Source organism: Linepithema humile, chromosome 5 (assembly GCF_040581485.1).
Source record: "Linepithema humile isolate Giens D197 chromosome 5, Lhum_UNIL_v1.0, whole genome shotgun sequence".
Lineage (NCBI taxonomy): Eukaryota > Metazoa > Arthropoda > Insecta > Hymenoptera > Formicidae > Linepithema > Linepithema humile.
In genome coordinates, this window is record NC_090132.1 from 27,940,595 (window position 1) to 27,959,938 (window position 19,344).

The 19,344-nt window shown below is 39.7% G+C and overlaps 1 protein-coding gene across 1 annotated transcript in view; it reads left to right on the top strand.

The window, feature by feature from the left end:
* The window catches only part of Notum (palmitoleoyl-protein carboxylesterase notum), a 454,423-nt gene that overhangs the window by 85,684 nt on the left and 349,395 nt on the right, over positions 1-19,344 (top strand). The gene's annotated exons all lie outside the window — the stretch shown is intronic.

Genomic DNA, 19,344 nt, shown 5'->3' on the forward strand with positions numbered 1-19,344 from the left:
CGTCCGCTCGCACGAATTACGAGCCATATGTAGCGCGTGCGTATGTACATCTCGGATCCCGCGTCCTCCCGCGGATTATACGCGTGCACTTACGAGATCCGCTACGCGCGCGCGCGCACGCGCGATTGCTCGGAGCGGCGAAGATTCTATCGTCTCTCGCACATGCGGATCGCATGCATCTCGGCAGCGAAGCTGCAAATTGAACATCTGCCGTCTCGTCTGTGCAAACCAGTCGCATGCGTGCCATGAAATCCCAATTTTTATCGCGCAGCGTCGTTCATAATGCCTGTGAAATGCGACCATTAAAATTGCGATAATAAACATAAAGGAGTTCCATGTTTCTTTATGTTTATTGTCGCTATAAATCGTATAATGTAGTTACAAAACGAATAAGTGCAGTTATAAATCGTATAATAAATTATCATTATGCTATTCTAATTTTAAGAGTTTCCTACAGAGAACTGTTGGTTCTATTTTTTTGTGTGAAAGTTATCTTTAACTCTGGCTTAACTTGTATTTGAACCTAAATTTATATAAATTTTTCGCTCTCCTTTCGGGAATTTTTAAAATATACATTTGCTAAAATATCTCATGTGCTTGATGAATAATGGATTTTGCATACTGGCTGTTTTTTTTTTACTCCAGAAGTTTTATACTGTCATATACTAATTGTTGTTAGTTATGGCAGAGTTACACGAAGATTGTACGTAAGAGAAATTCTCCGCCGTCTATTAATGTTCGAGCTAAGCTATTGATTATCGCAAAGCCGAGAACGCGGAACATGTGCTCCGATCGAGCGATCGAAGGCAGAGGGTAGAGAAGGAACACGCATCTCATGTCTATGATAAGGGTTACACGCAAGGTTATGTCTAATCAATCTTTTGTTCCACACGAAATATTTCGAAGAGATACTTACATACTAAAGAATAAATTTTTTTATGCGATATAGAAGATTTGAAATAAAAGTAAATTAGATTCGGTATTCGGTTAGTGCGATAAAATTCGGAATCAGCTAGAATCGATTATTCCAATTAACATTGATCTTAGCTCGTTATGCGAGTGTGTTCTTTATAATTATAATCATCATGTAGGGAAGTACTTTACTTAATTTTTCTAACAATAGATAAAAAATTGACAAATTATTACAGCTTTATATTTGATAAAGAATGTAGAAGTGATGATGTAAGGTGCGATAATGATGTAGAAGTATTTCAAAGGCAGCGCAATATGTCATCATGACTGATCGTAAGATCTGCTCGTGCTACAATTAAAAATTACATTAGCTAAAAATAGCACTCGTAAATTGAACGAAGATGATGACAGTACCGGTTCATATTATATGCGATTATACGGGCAATATTATCGCGCCGACAGCCAGGTATAATTTAACTAGCTCGCGATATTAATGCGATTCATGTCACGAATAATTGATACAACATCACCGACGACGATTTGTAATATCACTGATATGTAACAAATTCGCACAAGCCACACTACGCAGAGAAATAAGATTAGCGGTGCTGTCGGCCCATCATATGTGAATTAATCGTTTTGTGGATCTGGCGAACGGCGACTTGCTTTATCTAAAGTGAACAAAAACCGTTACAGGCTTCATCCCGTGAGACTTTAACGAAACCACGCGAAAAAGCATAATTATATGACTGAGTTTTTACCGTTATTCGTGTAATTAATGTGTGTGAAATTAGAAGAACATACGTTTTGGTTAATTACCTGTTGATAATTGTTCGCCTCCGAATGTTGATTACAATCGGTGAGAGGTCGTACGTTCGTACGTTTTTCGAATATAAATTCGAGACTCTAAACGAGGCGAGTTATCAGTTGCGCACTTCTATATAATACACGTATTAAGGCGGAGAATAGCTGTATACTGCACTATACTTTTAATTAGCGGCCATTGCCGCTTTAGTCAGCTATGCGATTATTGGCCAATAAAATAGTGGAAGTATCGTTAATTGTCGAGTAGAAGTCAATTAAGCAGACAGTCGTTAATTGCGATAATAGCCACTGAGTTAGCAATATTTCGATTATATTATCGCGCGTTGATTCAGCAGAATCACTGCGAGAGCCATGCTGGTTTTTCAGGAAAAACTCGATTTAGACTTTTCTTCACGTCGCTTATCCAGGAATCTCTGTGTGAAAAAGAGTTAACGCGTGTGCGTGCTTATACGCTTGTGACAGCGGACACCTACGATCCATTTGTGGAAGACGCAGAAATAACGTCCGCTACCTGCTCCCGTTGAAATGATAATAAATCTCTGTTATTATATCGCGATCTTACCCTGCAAGTACGCAACTGTCTGCGTGTTAAATAAGAAGAGGAGCAGCTAATTGATAATACGCGGCATATTGAAATTTCTTTGAGCTTATATTTGTATTCGCTTCAGAAATTTATTACTGAAATTTAGCCTAATTTTCCTTCATCAATATTGTCGTAGCAAAGTTTGCGTGCAGTATATTATCTCCGAGCTTATCTTGAAAATTAGCATATAACTCTTAATTGGCGATGTACTGTAGTGCGCATTTTTTAATAATTTTCAGATCTTTTAAATATTTTTGGAAAAAGGCACATATAGAAACGTTCATAAAAAATATACGATTGTTGGATTTGTTAAATTTTGCATCACAATTGTATAACTTTGCATATGCTATTTACGTACCATTTTTCTTCTTTATCTTCTGGTTTGCTTCTTACATGACTAGATATTTATGAAGTATTAATATTAATCGCGCACAACGGATTTGCTCGCGTGAGTCAGCAGAGTTAAACGTTTTCTTCTCGATCAACACTTTTGGTAATGTCACGCGCGATCGTTGTCATGCGTGAAGGAGTGATAAATAAATTGAAGGATGACTCGAATATTTCGCTTCGCACAGCCATTCTCTCATCCCGGAAATCGTTAGGTCATGGCCTGCGCGACTAGGTCGAAGAGGATTGCTGCTCGCGTTCCCTATGACGCGGTCAGTTTGTCGACGCATTAACAGTTAGCATCTTACCTGAGATTGCGGATAAGAAATTCTCAAGTGCCTCGCGGTTCTCGAATGCAATCTTTCTTCACGCGAATACCTGCGTGTGTATCCAGTATTCGCCGCAATTTTGCTCGTTTCAATGACGTTTAACGGCACATAAACAAGTTGTCTCTGTTCTTTATTAGTTGCATGCCACATGCGATGATCCATTATACGAATATGGAAAACGTTTATTCGACTCTCCGTTATTTCATAACATGAATACCTTAGGAGAAAAATTATGAATTGAAGATTATTCGTAATTATAGCCAATTTAGAAGATTATTTCCAAACTATAATCGAATCTTGCTTAATTTTCAATAAAATAAAAAATTAGGAAATATCTCTGTATTTAAGATATCTGTTACAAATATTCGCGCATTTTTTATTTGCACTTTTATATTTTTTGTACTGCAGTTTTACATTTTTTTACAGCAAATAGAAAAAAACAATATTTAATATTTCCACTTTAAACACGTTTTATTTTAGTTTGTATTATTGTGCTAAATTTTTTTTATATTCACAATTTCCATATTTATGAAAGTTTTATGAAACTTCTGCAAATATGCGAAATATAAAACTTTTATTACATTAATCACTTTTACACTCGTCGTCGCTATTATGAAACAGATATGTTGTTTTTTGTTTGCTAAATATTGCAGTGCGCTTTTATTTTATACGTAAATACTTTTAACATTAACAGTAATATTAACTTTTGTCTTTTGTTTGCTTTAATAAACACATCATCGTGTATGAATCAATTACACATTGATACATTAAATTGTTTATATCTTTACGATGTTGCGAATTGATTAGGACCCTCGGGCAAGAATAACTGACATGTTTGAATAAAAAATCTAGTCGAAAATTACACGTTAAAAGCCCCGTCCGCGATTTACGAGGTAAAGAAACGTTTCCGCCCAATTAAATGCAAATATAGCGACGACGTGGTGGTTTCCTCTTCGCCGTGTGTTTGTTCTTTTACTTTATTCAAAACTGTGCTACGGATACCGGACCATTGACCGGCGTGAGCAACGAGATCCCGACACATTTGACATGGTTTAATTATTATTATACTGCCGACGCGGCGGTGATGTCAGGCAAACTGGCTGACATTTATTTAACCGCCTCCATAATTTAAAGACCGGCAACAATCGTCAAGCGGCAAGATACCGGGTTCATATGTTAATTGCTTAATTACTTGAAGTTCCTGCTGATACAAATCACGCAACGCGTAAGAAGATTGGCGATTATACACATTGAGATTGCGGTGACGCGATGTAAATGGATTTAAGCTGAGGAATAAATCTTTACGAAATGCAAGAAGTGTAAAGTTTTTGCAGAAAGATATAATTTTTCTTTTTTTGCATATTATTACTTGCATTTTTTATACGTTACTATATTTTATGTTAGAAAAATTATATTACTAAAAATATTAGATATCTATAAGGCTCTCTTTTTAATTTAATCTCTTCTTATTAAATTTGGTTTATCAACACGCTTTGTTCATCTTTTGATATTATACCGTGCGTATTGCGTTCAGATCAATTACATTTTTATACTCAGCACGTAGTTCATGAAATTCAATTTGTAAGGCGTAATTTGTAAAAATCACGATGCGAATTAGGATCGTAAAAATGCGATACACGTAGATGAGGGTTAATGAAATGCAGGAGCCTTGCGGGTCAGATGTCAATTCGAGTGCAAAAATCAATCAACCGCGCGGCTCCCTTTCGCGCCGTCGCCGCGCTATCACGTCGCTTCGCACGCTCGCGAGGCGCAAAACCTCGCATCCAATTTTCTAGGAAGACTGGCGCGCGCGCGCGAGTCCATATCGAAGCGTCGAGGGGCGCCCACCAATATTTTATTACCGGCCGACAAACATGTTCTTTCACATACGCCGGTTTCGAGAACCGGAACGACGTTATCGCACCGAATCGCTCGGCGACACGCTCCGACCTTCTTGCCGCTCTTCTTCTCTCGGCCGTCCTCGAGGAGGAGATTCTTTCGCGAGAGGCCAACTGGAGGGGCAAGGACACTTTAATCCTCCTACCTTCGAGGTTACCTTCTCGAGCGGGAACGGGGGGGGGGGGAGTGTAGGAGACGACGGTGCTTCGGGATAGACGGGACGGGGGAGAGGATGAGGCAAAAGAGGCCTGATCGTCGAGCATAATCGCGGCGGACGCGGCGAACGGGATGCGCTCGATGCGAGAAATGTAATCCTGCCGGATGACGCCCGCATTCGCAAAATCACCATTCGTTCACGCCTGGTGCCTGTTATGCGCGATCGCATTTGCATTTTGATCTGTGGTTAACTCATCCTAGCCTTTTTATGCGCGCGCCGGGAGAGCGACGTGTCTCGTTTCGATATGCGGGCAGCATGAGTGCGCCGAAGCAGGCGACATTAATCACCGATTTATGCGTCGCTGGGAGGTCCTTCGTTATTTTCGCTTCGCCGGCAACGTAATCTCGAGCCCGCGAAATCAATAAAGCGAATGTTATGATTCACGCTCACGGTGAGGTAACCGAGTTGGAAGAAGCGTTTTGATTAAGGTTTCTATCATCGAGCCCGACGATGTGGTAGATTGGGAAGGTGGAGATTGTGAATTTCGGAGTAAACGCTTAGAAGTGAAGACTAGCGGCGCGCAGCTGTTGTTAGAGTAGAAATCACTTTCAGCGCGGTCTCGCTTACCTCTGTTATTCTTTTCCGTCGGCGCCCTTTAATGAAAAGGCAAAGTTATTGTAACGCGGTACCTAATTTCGTTTAATTGTATATTATTACTAAGGGGGATGCTATCCGCGGAAATTTGCCAGTAGAATGGCAGAGCTTGGGTGAGACTTGGTATCGGGGGGAGGGATGCGGTTTAGACGCAAAACTCGTAAGCATTCCGTTGGCATTTTATTTCGCGATCATCCGTGCGCTTCGTTAATTGAAAAATAAATAATGAAGAGTAGCGCGCGCGTCCTGCGCGCAGCGATTAATCGTTTGATAGCTAATACGTAAATAATGAGAAGTCGAGTCCGGATTGCCTTGATATCGCTCTTTCTCTGCTCCCGATCCTGTTCTCATTCCAGCACAATAAAAACGTCGTAATTTTGTGCCTCGGAATTAACTCTCGACACGATTCGATGCGCCGCGAGAGGGCAAAGTTTAAGTGTAAAGGCGGTCTCACACTGAATGTATCTTCCGCGAAATACCTAAAGGATATATTTACTAATGTTCGGCCGCTTCCAGTCGGATGTCGATAACCGGTAAATTAAAGAGAACGGTTAAATGTTCAGTTGCTTTATTTAATAGTGGAAGACGCATTTGCACGATTCTCCAATTGCACGCAACTCTATCGAACGGAGTTCAATGATTCTGTTTAGAAATAGCAGGATTGCACTTACTTGTTTTTTTTTTTTATTTAAGAAAAACAACATTGTGCCGTAAAAAATGAAAAAGTATTGTTTTATAAATTATATTCCGACAGGACATAAATATATATCAAGTTGTACGTTTCAAAGTTATTTTTATGCTAGAATGCACTCTAAGCATTATAAATGAATAGCGTTTTGCTGAATGAACCTGTATGAGTCTGCCCTAAGTCGAGTGGAACGGCACGCTCGCTTTTGAATAGAGGCGTCAAAACGAGACAGGCTACAATACCAAAATCATAAGTAATGGTTCGGTGGAGGCGTGGCTTCTCGCCTAAACTATCGTCTCGATTTATTTATTTGATCCTGTTTCGGTGGTCTGCCGACGCGATGGAATCTTCCGTAATGTAGCTGCTTAAAAGACTCACTTATAGCGAGTGCGTCTTTGAAATATTATTAGATTTTACAAAGCAAGTTATGGGAAAAATCGATTAGTGGTAATTTTTGAGTTATTAGCTTATCGACAAATTGCACAAAATGTAGAAAATAAAATAAGATATGTGATTGCATGTAGATATTATCAGGCATAAGCCAATAAAAGATTCTGCGGGTTTTATCTTTTCATGTGACGGGTCATATTATTATAAAATTATGCTTTCATTTAACTTTTCTCATCTAACTTATATAACGCTGTTAACTAAAGCGAGCTTGCTTCTGAACAATTAATGACATCATAATTCTGTCTCGTGGATAATATTCGTATCAATTTTCAGTAGAACAGAAGTTATAAAAATTACATTCAATTGCTTTTGGAGCGATTAAATCTATTTCGGCCGCTGCTAAATAATTTTAGTTTTTCTTTTAAATAATGCACACGAATAAAATATATCACTATTAACTTACTATGTTTTATACTATTGTGTCATTTTTAAAGTAGAATCGATTAAGTGTAGGAAAATTAACCATAATTATATTGAATGATACGCAAAAAAGCTGCAAACGCGAGTTTCCGATCTCACGGGCATCGAAGAGAGCCGTTGCAATATCCGAGAAAGTTTCCCACGGGAAAGCAAAGGGCTAAGGATATCGCCAGATCGTCAGCTCGAGCTCTTAGAGATCTCTAGAGAGCTCTACAATCCCTGCGGGCTGACGCGCGATCCGCCCCGCTGTAAAACCGCTATGTAAATTCACTTTCCAGCATCGCGATTGCAGTTGCGTTTTGCAATTAGTGCGGAATGCACTTGACACGCGCGCGAGTATGTTGCATCGAAGACGTAGGTGAGACAAGAAGGATCCCCGATCTTGAGTCACGCGTGATTCTCGTAAAGTTGTGAAGAGAGAGAGAGTGAGAGTGAGAGAGAGAGAGAGAGAGAGAGAGAGAAAGAAAGAGAGAGAGCGAGGGAGCTTCACTCCCGAGCATGCGTTGGTTTTTTTAGCCACCTACATACGCGAGAGTCCCAATTTGGTCATCTTGTGCTCTATTCTATACCGTTAATCGTATACGTGTTATCCAGCGAGCGTGCGAGTACGCCGGCGCGGATACGAGAACCATGTACGCTCGCTAAAGAGTTAATTGGCACATCGATTCACGTACCAACGACGGTAATGATGGCGCTGTCGAGAATACCACTACGACGGTCATTAAAAAGTGAACCGATCCCAAGTACTTCGACCGTGTTTTAGTCTACGCTGGCATGTCGACACGCAATGTTGATCCTCCTACCTGAATTCTTTCACATCTCATTGGAAACAATGTGTTTTATTTATAAGCTTGAATTTCGCTTATCTCATTAAGTGTTGAAATTATTAATGTATTAATTTTGTTTCAAAAAATTATGGTTTGTTGTAAAAAGTTATTAGAAATTATTAGTTTAATAATGTGGAAATGTATGTATTTAATTATCTAGTTATCTTAAAATTGCTCGAATATTCTTTTTTGTTTTAGATAAACATTTTTTAAAACAGCATATAAGAATTTCCTCTTTTCTTAGATACTTATTTATTGCTATTTTCTTATGGGTTTACGATCATTTATATATGAAATTTAAAAGCAATAAGTGAGCGCTATAGTATACAATTTATTTTTATAGGTGTCATTTTCATAATTTTATTGTGTCTATTAGGTATTTTTGTATTGCGATGTCTTTCATGGTAGCAGCGTTATAAAGAAGATAAATTGCAAGTCTTTTTCAATTTAATGTTGCGGTTTTTCAATGTTCCACGTGCAATAGCTTCTACTTTAAGATTAAATGAAGAAGGATTGCTTATATAACGTAGCGCACTTAAAGTAGGTACTCTAAAATTGAAAACTTGTTTTTTTATCTGTTATCCATTTTTTAATTGCAATATGTTTATTTATTTGAGACATGAGATATAGTAGTGTCTTATACGCTACAACAAATATTATGTGCAGCAAACGACGAGGCGAATATATTCGGAGACTTAAAATTAATATATCTATAGGATTTTCTTAAACTATATGAATGCAATTTTATTATATAATAATTATATTAATGTTATCTGTACGTAATAACATTAATATAAATTTTAAGGTTGAGAAATAATTGGACAAACAGTAAGATTCTAATTATTCAGACAAATTAGAGAAGAAGACACCTATTGTTGATTGTTTGCCAAAAATTTCTAAATAAAAAAGTATTTTATATATTTTAAATAAAACAATAGAAATGGAAAAATATAGTAGCAATGAGAGATAAAAGTAAGAGATTACGTTTGATATTCATCGTTAAAAATGAAAGAAAATATAAAGAAGTACGAAGAGTTTCTTGAAAAGTCTCTTGTAACCAGCAGAGACCTCTTTTAGCGAAACCAATTCGAAATGCTCCAATGCTCGCAATACCAATGTGAGTATCAAGGGCGATGATAATCACACGCTAAGCGGATACCGCTCGCCAATTTATCGTCGGGCTCGCTAAGGAATCAGCGAAGGCGCCGCTGCGCGCATATCTCGATACAAAAATACCGAAGATCTATTTCTTACGCGCGCGTTTCGCGTCCTGGATTCGTATTTCGTACGAAAACCGGTTTACCTCCGCTCGATCGGCGGGGCCGATAAATTGCCGAACTCAATTCGCCTGTGGTTTCGTCGCCCCTGCGGCGGGATCTACTTAGCGATACTTGTCGCGCGGACGTTTCAATTTGTAATCGGAAATATCTACATTCGCGCGTATTATGCAATTCCGAAGCGGTGCATCACCGCCGTGGCTTGGCCACAGGAACGGCATTTATCATCCCCCGATTTCATTCGAGAGCATCCCTTTCTAAAACCGGCTCCTCGCAGAAGCTTTACGACCCCTCTCTCTTTGCGCTTCCCCGCCGGCGAAATTATACCGTGCTCCACGTGTACATTAATTTCGCGGCGTCGAGCGACGCCTCTCCTCCACCGCAGATGCTGCTGCGGGGTGTCCTGGAAAAGGCGTTGGAAACGCGTTCTCTTCGGATGCGATCGCTGTTTTCTCTCATCGCGCCATCTCGAGATAACATTTGATATATTGGATATTTCGAGAAATGCAGCGAAATTAATTTCCGCACTCGTGCAGCATGCTTCGTAGTAATTGTTTTTTCTCTCTTATTATTGATTTAAAGTATAATTACAGCTGATTTTTATTTTATTTCTCATTTTTTTAAGGATAAATGCAATAAAAAAGATATCGCCAAGATTATTGACTTGTAGCGTTAAAGACACAATTAGAAAGAGTATTTGACTTACAAATAATCGATATTGCAAAGATGTATATTTAAATATTTTTTACGACTCTCGTGAAAAAGTCAATTAGTTTATGTTACCATAATTTACAGAAGAAATTGCACGTTGCCAGGGTTATTTACTCAAAGACCGGTGCGCACCTTAACATATTTTATCACGATGAATAGAAAATGATACAAGCAAAGTACGACGAGATGGTCGTAACTTCTCGCAGGGACATGCAAATCTTCGTTAACGACTTTATCGCAAACTGTCTTCCGCGGAATGGTGCGGAAAATCGCGATTCTACGTTCAGCGGAAGCATTTGTAGGTATTAGCTTGCATTTAATTAAATGCATATTTTTTTATTGTCCTAGAATATATAAAGCGAGAAAAAAAATTAAGCATTTACAAGCACCGGCATAGCGATGTGACAAATCGTATTGGCGAAGAAACATCGTATAACGTTTAACGAGCTCGATTGTGAGTGCGGAAATGCTCGTCGACAGCTTTATCTCGCGCTGATATTAGTAAGGTTACACGTTACGAGAGCTCGTAGGCAGACTTCGTGTTGCGCGAAGTCATTCTTAAGCGACTCTCACACCACCAAGAATCTCAACAATATCGATGCAAATTTCATTCCTTTCTTCGAACTTTCTTTCGAATTAGGTACGACTTTGGTCTGTAATCCTTTCAGAGTAATAATTAGCGCATACTTCATACAGCAGTGAGCGCGCTCCTTTACATCGTACACTGATATCTATTCCGAGAGGCCGATTCCATTCGGTGTCTGCTAAAAATACGACTTGAAGAAGTGCATTGTAGACGGGGGGTGAAGGCGGAGGGGGGGGGGAGGGGGAGGGATCTGAGAGCGAGGACGATGCATCCTGCAACGGCGGCGGCGGTGCCACTTGGGGGCCGAAGGTTAACTCGCCTAACGTCGGAGCACAGGCAGAATATAGATGCACGGTACCGTTCGCCGCTTCATTTCCTTGAGTTATGGTCAATTACGGATGCCTTATCTCGCCGGCATGGGTCCGCGACTACCGCCCGCGAGAGAGAAAAAGAAAGGGAGAGAGAGAGTGGGAGAGAGGACGAAGGCGAGCTAGTGAACCTTCTCCAACTCTTTCGTGGCCGCCACGACCGGGGATAATCTAGCGGCGTGTATCTATCCAGGAAAACATCCCACAGCGCCGCTCTCACTAAATCGTCTCCTTTTCTACGTTCTCACGGAGACGGAGTAATTGGCGAATGTGCGCGTCCAAACATCCGACTTTAATGAAAGCTCGATCAATAGGTAATTAACGTCGCTAAAATAACACGCGTGGGTGGTTGTCGGACTGCGAGCGTTCTACGTGTTTTCGTGATACGTTTATTCTCAATGAAACGTTTTGCAATATGATTTATTTACTTATCGATATAAATAATTTGAGGGACAATTTTGCTCGTTACATTCACTTGACCGTCGTACAAATATAAACGTGCCACATTTGTGCGATAAATCTTGAAAAATATCCTGCATAGTTTGCTTCTTCATGTATCTTTGAGATTATATTTTTGGTGCAAACGTTATTAGGCTTGAAGGTTTTGCGGCTACTCGGTTTCTTTAATATTTTAAAATTTTACAGCTTTTTTTTAGATTTTATTGTATAAAATATATGTGTGTTGTATAATACCTATATTGTGTATCTACAAAAGGTTGCTGTGCGTTTAATAAGAAGTTGCTATGCGTTTGTACAAGACTGTGCGTCTAACAAAGGGTTGCTATGCATTTATACAAGACTGCGCTTGTGAAGTAACTTGTAATTTTATATATAATATAATATAACATATTTTTATAAAATGTAGATAAAATCTAACTAAAAGATCTAAGAAAGTTATAAGAAAATCTAATATTTCAGGAAAAAGGAAATAAATACATTAATTGGTGTTTTAATCTGAAAATTTTATCTAGAGATAAACTTTGCAAATAATTTTATCGCAATCTTATATTTTCCGCTTGAAAATTATGCGCTGAAAATAAACTTTGACTTTAAGAGTAAAGAATATCGCGGTGTTATTGGAACACCTTATATGTAAGTTCGTTACACGCCGTTTTCTCCCGATCCTCCTGTACCCGATACTCGACTGCGCCGCGTAATTAAATTTTACTTCTCACTATGCCTGCATCTCTCAGAAACGAGCTCTTGAAATTAATCTCGCTCGTATAAATTGGCCGATTCGCCGCGCAGATGGCTGTAGTCGTACTTATGTCCGGTTGCAGCGTTCCTACTGACACGCACGTGTTTTAAGGACGACCCGATGATAGTGAAAGTCAGCACGCAAAAAAAATGTTTACGGCGAAAGTTAGTCCCGTTCGACCAATAGTGACGTGTTCGTCGAGAATTAAAAAAAAAGGAAAGGAAAAAGTAATTTCAGTCCGTAATAATTCGAGATAGGACACCATTTCTCGCGCTCTGTAAATAAGTGGAATTCTTCGATTTTATCGTTAACCGGACAGAGGATTAAACGGATTCAACAGATTTTCTCGTTAGTTTCAAGGGAATTAAGTGAAAGATTAAAAGTAAATCCCGATTAAAGCCCGAGTTTCAAATTAATTTTTCTTTCATAAAAAAGAATCGAACATTTTAACAATTTAAAATAGATATGTCGGTCCCACTGTTTTATAAACTAAAGAAAATTGTTAGATAAATTTAGTGTGGTTTATTGCAAGAAAATTAGTGGATATATCCACTAATTTTCTTGCAATATAAACTTTTCTTGCTATATAAACTCTGTAGAGACACTAAGCAGGTAAGAAGATTTATCTCAACAAAATTTAAAGTTTTAATTATATGAAATTAGTTTATCATTGTCACATAGTAATAATTGACTAGCTCTTTGTTAATTTGTAGAAAAAACTTACCGTTTGAATAATAACAAATTTACTAAAATTAAAGTTTAGATTTTTTTATAACTGAAAAATTCTTGTTTTTTAATTCGGTGCGTTAAATTTATTTTATTAGTTTTGCCATCAAATTGACGAACAGTGGCGGCAAAATTTAGATTTTTTGACACCTCAGGGCAGTTTTATATAATGTGTTATTAAATTCATTACTGAACTTTTTCGCTGAACAACGTTTTCGCTAAATATTCCGCTTGAATATTAACAAACTTCTGACTCCCGGTTTGCCGGCGGCGAATTATAATAATTTCGCAGAATTTTTCGCACGAAAAATCCCGACGTGATGCGAATGGCGACTTGCATCCGGGATGTTTCGAGTTTTCGCAATTTGTTACTGCACTCCATCGATCCCCGACAAGCAGAATTTACATTTTGCGTTCCACGCGTGGATAATAACGCGAACGCTCCGTGTACGCTGCCTCGCGCGATCCGTCATCTGCTCGGACATGGATGCACGCCGGATGCCTTGGTCAGAGTTCTCGTATTAAATTACCTGTATTAATCGAACGTAGGAGAGGTACCGTTAGTCGACACTGAAGCGTTTACTCCAAGTACGTTGCGACAAATGTCCGTCTTTGCTGAATCCCTCACGGCGCAATATCACGCGCTTAAGTCGGACACTAAATACATTTCCTCATCATTCTTTACGTATTACGATAGCGACGTGTATTTCTATCTCACGCGGTGCAAAATAACATCATTCGTCAAAACGTGGATTTATAAAGTATGATTTTTAATGCTAATAAATGTACTTAGTATTTTGTAAAATCGTACGTTTCTTTAATTTAGACGAACTTTATATAGCGCAATAATTTGTGTTTTGTATTCAAATTTGCAATATTATTTCCACCGAACTTTAATCATATTAACAGCATTATACTCGACGTGCAAATATATTTAAAACTCCATGTCGACGAATTAATTAAGTTGAAGTGCATCGCGAGTCTTTTTTACACTCTTTCTTATAAATATGTACTCTACACACACAGCTCAAGTGTTTGACAGCTGCGGTGGCTGTACACGAACAGATATTTCCATGACGTCACCGAAGGAGACTATTTTCAGTGTTGTCTCGCACACGATCGATTTATTCAACCGCAAGCAGAGACACGCTGGTGACAACGGGGCGGGACAGACTCGCGGCTTCGCGACATGCGTCACATTGTTCGTCCTGCGTAGCACTTAATCTTCCTTCACCCTTCCAGATACTTCGCGCTGCCCCTTCGAGATATGTCCAGTCGATTGACAGTTCAAATTTACATTACGCTTGACCGATTACCGACGTTTGCATCATACCCGTCTCTGTACGTAGCGATCAGGCAAATATTACGATTGCCCGACGTGCACATTTTCACGGTAGAAAAATTTCTCGCAATGAGCGAGATGTATCTAAATATTCGGCAGTTTGTGTTATCGCGATGAGGAATAAGGCAGAGAGGAATATATTAAAATTCCCACAGAATTTATTCCCTTTGAGATAGCATCGGATGCACATCCAACTTTCATGATGCGCTGCAAATTTATCGCTGAAGAAATAAAGGATGGTCATCCATTGTTAGCAACAATGAAATAAATGATGATTCTCGGGGATGCAAGCGTAGGACTATAAATATCGTCCGACGGCATTCTCGGTGTTGCAATCTGCACGGCAGAGTATTCCACCGCTTTTGAATTGCATACGCGGATAAAACGATGTTCGTGGAAAAAGTAAATAAACGTGCATATGTGCTTGTTACTTATTAAGCTACGTCTCTTTGTACATATCGTTCATTAAGCGATGCAACGTTTCGCAAATCATGTCGCGGACGCGCACGCACGGGACAGAAGGATTGCGCGCGATGATTGCTCGCCTGAAGTGATAATAGTCGTTAACGCTACATTTTTCAATCCCGTTCGAGTTGCGCTCCTCTCATCCGCGCGGTTTGCAATAAAATTATATACGAAAGTTAATGCCGCCGGTTTCTTAAGTTTTGTTCCTAATAAATGAGAGCGATCTCGCCTGCGCGAAGTCGCTTTTCTTACAGCTCGCTCGGCGAAGCTAAGCTCTTCTCGGGTTTCTCTTCCTCTTCACTCGTGCCTCTCTTTTTTTTGCCTCCGACTTGTTAGAACACGGAATGTGTTGCCTGCGGTCAGGGCTTGCAGTGACTCCTTAATCGGATATACGAACAAAACGCACGCATCATCGTCAGATCGCTCGTATGAGTAATTACATTATCCATCGTTCGCGATCGCACACGATGCCGCGAGCGATTCGACACTGCTATAAAATTATCTGTTGAGTAATGGGATGTCAGAATTTTTTTATTTGGAAGTTACATTTTGAATGATAAATGTTTCATTAAAAAAAAAAAAAAATGTACCGATATTGGGTGTTACACATTTAAATATATTTATCTTTCGAAGTTCTAAAATTTAATCCAACAGTAGCTTGTAACTTTTTATGTGCACGGGATGGTTAATCGTCTTTTGCTGCCGGCGCTGTTGAATATTTATTCACCTCGTTATGTAAGCTATTTTCATGCTAATATCTTTCCTAATTTGTCGTTATTTAATAACTGGTGTCTCGGTACAGAGAGTTAAATAGTAATTACAGAGTGAAATTGTAGTTTGCGTGATTATTAAACTTCATGTAGTCTTAAATTGAAGAAGAACGCTGATAAGATAATGCTGCAAAAAGGATTTATGCGTTTTTACTATCTTGTTTGACACGTGTTAGGTTTTATTGCTGGTTTTTGAGCAAAAAGCGATACATTTCTTCGAAAATTATTTATTAACAATGTATTGAACGTATTATGTCATAGATTTTTATACGAAATACTATAACGCATAAAAACAAGCATGTTACTTGCATGGAAATGAGTATATTGCCGGGAAAACCATCGAAACGTGTTTTCCGCGGAAGAAACTTCGTGATTAGATATCGTCGATCAAGCGTAATTCCAGGAAGACATCGACCGCAGATATATTGTTGCATGCAAGTCCACGTGGTTGGATGAAAAAGTGAGCGATTTAAAATAAATGCGCGATATAAAACCGGATCATCAGGATGCATCTACGGTTTCATCGGTGCAAACGAGACTGCCAGTAGGCGAAGCAATGCATTAAAAGTAGAGCCGCGGACATTAAGATTTCACGGACGCGCGCGCACGCAAAGTGGATATTTGCACCTCGTATCACACATCCTGCCGTACAGTGGAACGCGGGTAATGGAAAATGCACGTTAATCTTCCCTAATTTTCCTCGGCTATGCTAGGCGCGACCCACTAATTTCGCTTTGTCGTCGCGATAACGACGATTAACGACCCGGCGAACGCGTGCGTTTCGTTGAGCATTTCGGTGTTAAGTCCTTAACATGTCGCGACAGCCGTATGGCGATGACATTTCACGGGGTGGCATGACTGAAAGAGCAAGTGGATGAAGTAGCATACATATTTGGAATGTCTGAAAGTTATCTAAAGTTTAATATTAATCGTGATATGAGAGACGAAAATATTTCTTCTGCTTGTCATTTATGGATTTCTTACGAAACTTGAAAAATTGATTTCTCTTTGACAAAGGTTGCTATGCTTATTGACGATTATTTTTTAATTTTAGACCAATTTGGAAATTTATATCTCTTGAATTTTCTAACTTTTTTCCGTACAAGTTTAAATCGCTTGTTAAGATGCAATTTTTGTCAACTTTTTTTGAAATATAAGAAGTAGTTACTGTTCGTGTATGGTCAGCCGAGCTAATTCTCTCTTCTATCATGGTTGAAGCAATATTCGAACTGTTGAATCTGTTGAATCTAAACTACACGGCTGTCCGTTTGCTTACTCACGTTTCGTATTGAGTTATAATCAGAGTTAACCGTGCTCGTTCAAGCTTGAAATTCATCGATACAAATTCTACGATCGAGAACGAAGGGAAGACAAGTTCGATTTTATAGTACATATGGTATAGTATAGTTGTAATGTGATTTTTCGATGTTTTAGAAATTTTAGGAAAAAGAAAAAAAAAAGTTTAATTAAATATTATGATTTTTTACAGTTCTCTAATTATTTCTATCGTTTTATGTACTATATTTTTCGATATAATTTTTGATGTCTCAAAACTTGTCGAGAATAAACTTCTTAGATACTGGCTCTTGGATTTCTACTTTCCACTCTGTTCGCGTTTGCGCATCTAATCTGATTGCGAAGTCGATACGTAGAAGAGACTCTCCGCAGATTGCAAGTGTGATATTCGGCATGCGGGTTCATGGTTCTGTGAATTTCGCGTGAATTTCGCACGCGCCGATCGTAAATTTCGCGCTACCGGTTTGCCTAATCAGTGGAGTGGTCTCGCTTGCAGCGGAATAGATCATGGATAGAAATGAAGAGGCCATTGCTAACTAAGCGGCGGCCTCTCCGGTCCTCGCACATGACGATCGTAAATTTCACGCCACCGGTTTCCCTAATCAGAGGGACACCAGGTAGGACAGGTAACGTAAGGAGAGAACGAAACTACAAACGTATCTAGTCCTCTCGATGCCTTCTTATTGGCGCGGAGCGAGGCGGGCGAGTAGCAAGGCAGGCAGGCAGACAGGCTTGGAGAACTTTCGTTCGCCGGCGATTCTTCGCGGCGTCGTGCACGCGCGCACAAAGCCGTACGTCATGTCGAGCCGTTTAATGGCCTTTTAATACTACCTTACGAGCGGCGCGTTTTCCCCACCCGCGCAACTTCCACGGCTGGCTGGACGCTGCCTTTGAATAAGGCGACCGGCGGAGACGCGCCTCTCTCGCGGAGATGCGGCCGCGCTGTTGCGCCTCTCCGCCGGACGCTGTCCCTCCCGCAGTCAGATTCCTGAGGGTCTGTGTCATCGGTCGAACCGCGGTTCGTAAACCGGAGGTGAATTCTCGGCGAGAAGAGAGCGCGCGACTTTGATCGTTCCAGCAGCCGCGGAGAGCGGATCCTCTCGTTCGCGAGGATATCCACCGGCGGTTACGCGCCGCTGCGCGTATCTTCCCGCCGGATCTTCTTTGTTGCTTCGATCCACGCACGGATGACTATACCTATGGACATACATGCGGATGTACTTACGACAAAATGGTCGAGATAAGCCGTGATCCTTAACGATCTCGCGATGCTCGAGAGTTCAGCTTAATGTCCGAGAATTAGACATTTATCATCTCGTTGCGAGTATTGTCAGTAATCAAGCATCATTTGCAGTTCTTTGTTAATGCCTTCCGGGTGATGCGGTCTCAGATTCCACAAGTACCGCTATATCTGCTGTATTATATATCGTCCATTTAGCTCAACACTCTCTCTTTGTAGAAATCTATTCTGCTATCGCGCATCGTCTCGTACATCTTGATTACCTAAAATATTTCTGTTACTGTGACGACACAAAAAAAATGTTTGAGGAAAAAATTGCGCCGTTTGATTATGATAATGGGAGAAGTTTTTTTCTAGACAATTTCGAGATTCTCGAGATTATTTTTTTAAATGCAATCCTCACACATTTGCTTGTGTCATTTTAAATTTGATCTTTAGATTAGTTTATATAAATGCTATAATTATAAATATTCTGATACTTATTTTTTAATGAAAGATTCATCGGATATTCAGTATTTTTGACCTCCCACTTCTAGTTATTCTTACAATTACTGTTGGTTTTATTATTACATTCGTCGGAAGATATTCTCGAGCGAAATAACGCGATGCAAAATTCATAAAACTTGGCGGTGAATAACATGTCTTCCGCAGAATTGTTTTTAGAACACCGGAGAATAAAAGTTTTCCGGAGTTGCCGGTGAGGGATTTCTGTAAGAGAGAATATTAATGCCGCCGGGAAGGACTGCATGCCGCGTCTAGTAGTCTGTTAGACAACCCCATTATTTGCTCGCTTACCCACTTCAGATGCATTAGGAAAGATGCACTTCCACGGGGCACTTCCATTATGCGCAAAAGTCGATCCGCGATCGCCGCGTTAAAACGTCGAGAAGTGCATTTTTTTATTCGCCGATAACACGGCGAGAAGAGCCGATCGCTGTGTCATTCACTGCTCGCGAGAGACGCGGATTCTCGACGAATGGCGCTTACATAAACCAGCGCTCGTATACATAGCGTTTTACGACATTAGAAGATACACGTAAATATCCATAAGTTTATGTGCGCTTTCCGGCGTACAGTATAATGCAAAATTTTATCATTCGAATCCATAGGTGGTAATACGTTTTTCTCGCGCGCTATGTAATTTTCACGAACGTTCGATTGCACGCAGAGATTTTCTTTATCGTGTGCTACGACGATTCGCTGCAATCGTCAATCCGATTACAGTTTTAAGAAA